At 42.5% G+C, this 6,182-nt stretch overlaps 2 pseudogenes; both read right to left on the minus strand.

Moving 5' to 3' along the window:
- Positions 1-610: 610 nt before the first annotated feature.
- Positions 611-1,170, minus strand: LOC125171070 (ribosomal protein L18-like; annotated as a pseudogene).
- Positions 1,171-4,240: 3,070 nt separating this feature from the next.
- On the minus strand, positions 4,241-5,152 carry LOC125170651 (protein Dr1-like; annotated as a pseudogene).
- Positions 5,153-6,182: the final 1,030 nt, after the last annotated feature.

Consider the following 6,182-nt stretch of genomic DNA (forward strand, 5'->3'; position numbering starts at 1 on the left):
TGACGTGATGTCCAGAACTTTGGTAGCCCACTTGGGACACTGGAGGAAGTTACTCTAAAGGACACAATGTCCTGAAACTAGCACAGTGGAAAAGAGAAAGAACCTAGAACCCTAACAAAATTGTTGACTTGACTTAACTAAACCTCTCCCATTGAGATAATACAAACTTTTGGTTTATGTATTTTGGATTGGATTTTCTTTACTTGAGGTCCAAAATGACCTAACTGACATTTGGTCTGTAAAATACGATTTACTCATAGATGGTTTGAAAACCTAGAAATAAATTTTCTTATAGGTCAAGAAATAGGGTTTCTGGCTTCACTATGGGATGTAGGAAACAGGAAAGGACATCATGTCATACTTACGATAAAAAAAAAGAGTAGATAATTTACAAAAATCCAACTTTTATTGAATCTATCACAGAGCTGTGGTCCGAGGGCAAATAGTTAATTTAAGAAATGCAAACAAAGATGCCTCCAGGAAGAGCACCTACTTAGCTGCAGCAAACACCAGAGGTTATACAAGCTGGTAAGAAAAATTTGGCTAAAGTTGGGGGGTTTTTTTAGCATCCAAAATCTTTTCAATAACAAGGCAGGATGTGAGGTTCATTTTAGTGGCCAAGGCTCGCCCTGAAGCCTCTGGGCCACTCCAACTTCTGGCCCTTGAATTACATGCAGGATTTGGTGTGGCTGTGCAGGGTTCCTGGGACCTTGCTGAAATACCTGTATACCTCTCAGCTCTAGCATGGACTAGAGAGCAAGATGGTGCCACAGTCCTTGGGGAAGTCTGGGGCCAACAGGTCAAAGGCAAGGATCTCGCCCCCAGCTTTGAGGATGCAGCTCTGGGCATGGCTGCTCACTTGCAGCACGTCCACCTTCAGTTTGGGCACCTCCTGACACACACATCATCAGTTCTAGTCCCTACAGCCACAGCTGTTTTGTCTTCCTTGCCAGGCAGCTTCACCTTACAGATCCTCCAGGAGAGGGACAGAGGTGGCCAGTTGGTGCAATTCTTGAACAACTTCTTCAACACAACTTGGCTAATGGTAGAGTCAGTTCATCTGGCCAGAAACCCATACAACCTGACCAACGGTCTCAGGTAGATGCCCTGGTCCTTGGGCTCTTTGCACCAAACCTTTCAGTCTTTGTTGTGGCAAATGTCAACTTCCATACTGACACCTCCTGCTCTGCCAGTTTGGGAAAATTAAAAATTTTGCTGAAATTGTTAACGAACATTTAAAGGTCAAGTGTGAGAGTATATGGTATAAAGTTTAGAGTGAAAGCACAGAACTGCCGAGAGCCACAGAGATAGAGAAATTCACACCCCCCCCTACAGGGCCCTCTCACAGACCTCTCTGAGTGTGCCTGAAAAACTGGGCATAGGATGAAAATCTGAAGAAGCATCTCTTATGGTACATCCTTGGAGAAAGAAAGAGCATCCACTGAGATGAAGGCATGAAGATCTTCCCATATCCTCTCATATGTCTCCTACAGAATAAAAGCCTTATCCCATTGGAGGAAGGGCATTAAACCCTGTTACCCTCAAGGTACAGATGAAGACACATTGCAGGTGAGAAAAGGAGCAGACAAAACCCTCTGGGGACAGGGAGGAATACATCTAGGCTCAGATCAATAGAGATTGCCAACTTCTGGGTGAGAAGAATCACTGCGAAGACCCCACCTCTAAGACACAGAATGGAGCACCTATCTAAGACTGGGACTGAAACAGAACAATAAAACACACCTCCAGTCCATTCCCAACACCAGGCTAGCAAACTCAAGAAACAGGTAACCAGTCCTCAAAAGTATGGAGAGAGCCCTTTGTGAGGCACGGGCATAATGGGAAGACTTAAATCTGAGAGTGAAGAAGATATTAAGAAAAGCCTTCTGGCAAACCACTCCTTACCCTAAACACAAGGTAATGCTAGAAGTTGAAGCTTGTGGTAGTGACCGTAAACATAGCGGGAAAATAACCCAAACCCACCCCTACTGTCTTGAACGATTTCCCACACATTAAAGGCCTAGCAAAATAAAAGGCATGCCCATTATCAACCTCAGTCTGTACTGTTCTACATAAGATGTACAGCTTTCAATCAACAATTGCAAGACATACAAAGCAGCAAATAAAAATCACACACTTCTAAGAGACAAAGCAATCAACAGAATCACGCTTAAACATGACAGAGATGTTGGAACTATCAACCAGTGATCTTAAGCATCCTAAAAAAAGATCCTTCAAGAAGAAATAAATAGCTTGACTAGTCCTGTATCTTTTAAAGATGTTGAATTTCTAATTTAAAGCCTTTCAGAAAAGAAAATTCCAGGCCCAGATGACTTCATTGTAAGTTCTACCAAATGTTTGAGAAAGAAATAATCACCACTTTGTACAAACTCTTCCAGAGTTTGTATATAGAAAAGGTGGGAACAATTCTCAATTTATTTAATTATGCCAGTATTATTCTGATGCCAAAATCAAAAAAAGATGCTGTAATAAAAGTACAAACCAATATCCATCTTGAACAAAGATGAAAAAAATCCTCAGCAAAAACTGAGCAAACAAGGAATAAAAGGGAACATCTAAAACTGACACAAGGCATCTACCAAAACCAACACCTTGTGTCATACTTAAGAGTGAGAAACTGGATGTCCCACCTTCCTCGAGATTGGGAACAATTCAAAGGTGTCCCTCCTACAATTCCTTTCAACATCATACTAGAATTTTTAGCCAATGCAACAAGGCAAGAAAAAAAAATAAGACATATATATTGGAAAGGAATAAATAAGCTAGTTGAGAATCATATAAATGGCCTCAAATTTTACCATACTTGCAAATAAACAAGTTAACCTGCCCTGTTTTCATGGATGCTGGCAGAGGGCGCAAGATTCTTGCATCATAGAAAAGTATTTCATTACTTATAGTGATAGCAATCACCAGAATATCAGTATTTTCTTGTGCTGATACTCTAACCCCAATTCCCACAGGGCAGTGTGAAAGAGCCAGATGATATCTGCAAATGGTTAGGGAATCCAAATATTGTATATTGGCTGTCACTGATTATAAGGGACTGGGGTTGAGGGTAGAATCTGACTACCAAGAGGCACAGAAAATATTTTGGTGTGATGGAACTATTGTATATTTTTAATATGGTGGTAGTTATGTGACTATGCATTTGACATAACTCATAGAACTTTCTACTAAAGAGGGTGAATTTTACTATACCTAAACTATATATTTTTTAATGAAAAAACTATGGTGAGAGATACAGATAAAAATGTTATCTAAGAAAATTTTATCTAAAAAAGTCAAATAAGTTGTTCATTATTTTCCCTTAATGGTTATCATTTTATACATTGCTTCAGTTTTGATTCTCTGTTTTGGATTTCATAATTATTTGATTTTTGTATGTGAAAACTGTTTTTGTATTATACCTATGTAATTATTTTTAGATATAAATTAATAGAAACTTGGTTTAAAATGTTACTAACATACTACCTTGAATTCATGAACATTTTCTTTTTTTTTAATTTGTAATTTTTTTTAAAGTTTATTTTGAGAGAAAGAGAAAGTGCAAGTGGCAGAGAGAGAGACAAAAAATCCCAAGCAGGCTCCACTCTGTCAGCACAGAGCCTGATTTGAGGCTCAAACACACAAACCATGAGATCATGACCTGAGCTGAAGTTGGACATTTAACTGATTGAGCCACCCAGGTGCCCCCATGAGCGTTTTCAATTAACAACTTTATAAGCACCATTAAAGCTGTTCCCACAACTCTATGAAGAAGAGAGGAAAATGTAATCATGAGCCACAGAAGTTAAACAACTTTCCAAGGCTCATGCTACATTGACCAGTTCAGATCAGTCCAACTAAAGTCAGTTGCCTTGAGTCTTGTGTGCTACACCCCTATCGTTGGATTAACTGGATCTGGCTACTGTTCAAGGTCAAAAATATATAACACCAAACTTCCAGGCTAGGGGAGAAATCAGAGGTTGGAGCAAGATTACCAGGCCAGAGGTAGATGTACCAAGATGGAGATCTGAGATAAAGTAGACAGGTCAACATGAAGCAAGGAAGGCCAAAAGCTTTGGGAGTTTGGCCACCTTTTTAAGCCATAGTGGGACAAATCAGAGGTAAAGGGGACACCCTGAGAAAATTCAACCCTTTAGGCTCTGGATGAAAAAGGATGGGGTCAGGAAAGCCACTTGCCAGGTGAGAGGAGAGGGTCTAAGGCTGAATAACCAATTCAATGTGGGCAGTCTTGTAACCTTTCTGATCCCACTTCACAGATTAACTCTTGCGTGCTCCATTCTCCCAGCTCCCCTACAAGGTCCACAACTGATCAGTAAACTCACAAACTGCTGATTTTGTGGAATAAATAGCCAAGCCAATTGACTAAATTGAGGATGTCAGCAATTTGTCAGATGTTTTGGTGTCTTTTAGACAGAACCTTTCCATCATCACTTCACTTCATGTTTCCAAATATGATCTTCTATTTAAAAGGAAACAAAGAATAGCAGAAAGAACACACATTTTGTTTTGTTTTGAGAGAGAAAGTGAGCAGGGGAGAGGCAGAGGGAAAGAGAGAGAGAATCTTGAGCAGGCTCCATATTCAGCCTGACCCGGGGCTCGATCCCATGACCTGAGCTGCAATCAAGGGTCAGATGCTCACCCAACTGAGCCACCCTGGCACCCCAAGAAAGAACATACATTTTGGAGTCAAGCAGACTTGAAGCCATTCCTGCTGGGCCAATGCTGCTTGTTGCTGTCTGGCTTTTGCAAATAATTCTTGCCTGCTGTCTCAATAACTCTTCTTCAGGAGTGCCAAGGTTTTCCAAACAAGAGCTGGTCTTTCTTCTTTTCAATGCTACAGTCTTGCATTCTTGTAAGACTTCTTTTACTTGACTGATATAAGGCGCCAGAGCCCAAACTTTCTAGTGCTTGTATGACGTGCTCAGGTAAGATGGTCTTCTTTTCAGATTTGTTGCAAATCTCATTGGCTTCAGAAGATACGAGGTGAAAGAATTCAGTGCAGTAGCTCCCCACCAGCTCCCGGGCATCGTTGGCCACCAGACTTGGGGAGAGTCTCTTTGATCATCTTCTTGATAGCAGCTCTAGGTATCGTGAGAGCATCCTCATTGCCAGATGAGGAAGCCATCGTATCTCCCTCCCTGGCACGCCCCCGGACTTTTAACTCCCCACCCCACCCCACCCCCACCCCGCTCTGGTCCACTATTCCGTTTTTCAAAGGCTGCCCTCAAAGTGTGATCCCAGGAGCGCGAAGAGGATGAAGAAAATGAGGGGAGTGGGGGAAGAGCTGGTTCATGAAGGTGGGGAGCACCCGTGTGGGGGAGATTTAGGGCGAGAAGTTCTGGGGGGGCTAAAGAGAATGGGGACAGGACTGCCCAACGTCAGAGAGGAGAAAGCAAAGGTGGTCCAGAAATTTGAGCACTGGGGAACCACCTTCGTGTCTCCTCAGAGGAGCGGGTGCTGTCGCCTAACCTGTCCCCAACACGCCATGCCGGAGGACAGGCAAGATCTAGGGGCCCTGGCCTCACCGAGGTACCAGGCGGAAGCCCAGCGGGCTTGGCTCTAAGGAGCCAGAGCGCCACCTGCAGCTGCCCGCGCCTCTGCCTTTACCACTGGTGTTTCTAGGCATATGACCAGACATTAAAAATCTGATTCTGTGTTCCCATGTGTAACAGGTGAACAACACCTCTCCTGTGGAATTGCGGTGAGAAATAAATCAAATGGTGCTTGTAAGCTACCTAACACATAGAAGGCATTCAGTGATCAGTAATAATAATAATGGCCATTTTTAAAATATTTCCTGTTCAAGTTAAGTTTGAACGTTCCATAAATAATCCATCTAGTTCATTCCAGAATATTCGCGGGAATGCCAAACACTTTTCCAGGTACACAGAATTTGACAAGGAGTCGTCCTCCCGGAACTGGCATTCTTTGGGGGGTTTGCATATTATATGCCACCCACATGGCGAGAGATGGTTCTCCCACTGAGCCCAGAGTAGAACTCCTTACCACCCTGAAGCTCCACCATCAATGACTAAGGCCACTGATTCAGATCCATTGAGAGAATGGTTTGTAGATTTCCCAAGCAACTTCTGCATCAACATAATGTCCTGCTAAAGAACAAGGATCAGTTTCGCATAATGGGTATCTCCTGAGAA

The sequence above is a fragment of the Prionailurus viverrinus genome, chromosome B4 (genome assembly GCF_022837055.1).
Source record: "Prionailurus viverrinus isolate Anna chromosome B4, UM_Priviv_1.0, whole genome shotgun sequence".
Lineage (NCBI taxonomy): Eukaryota > Metazoa > Chordata > Mammalia > Carnivora > Felidae > Prionailurus > Prionailurus viverrinus.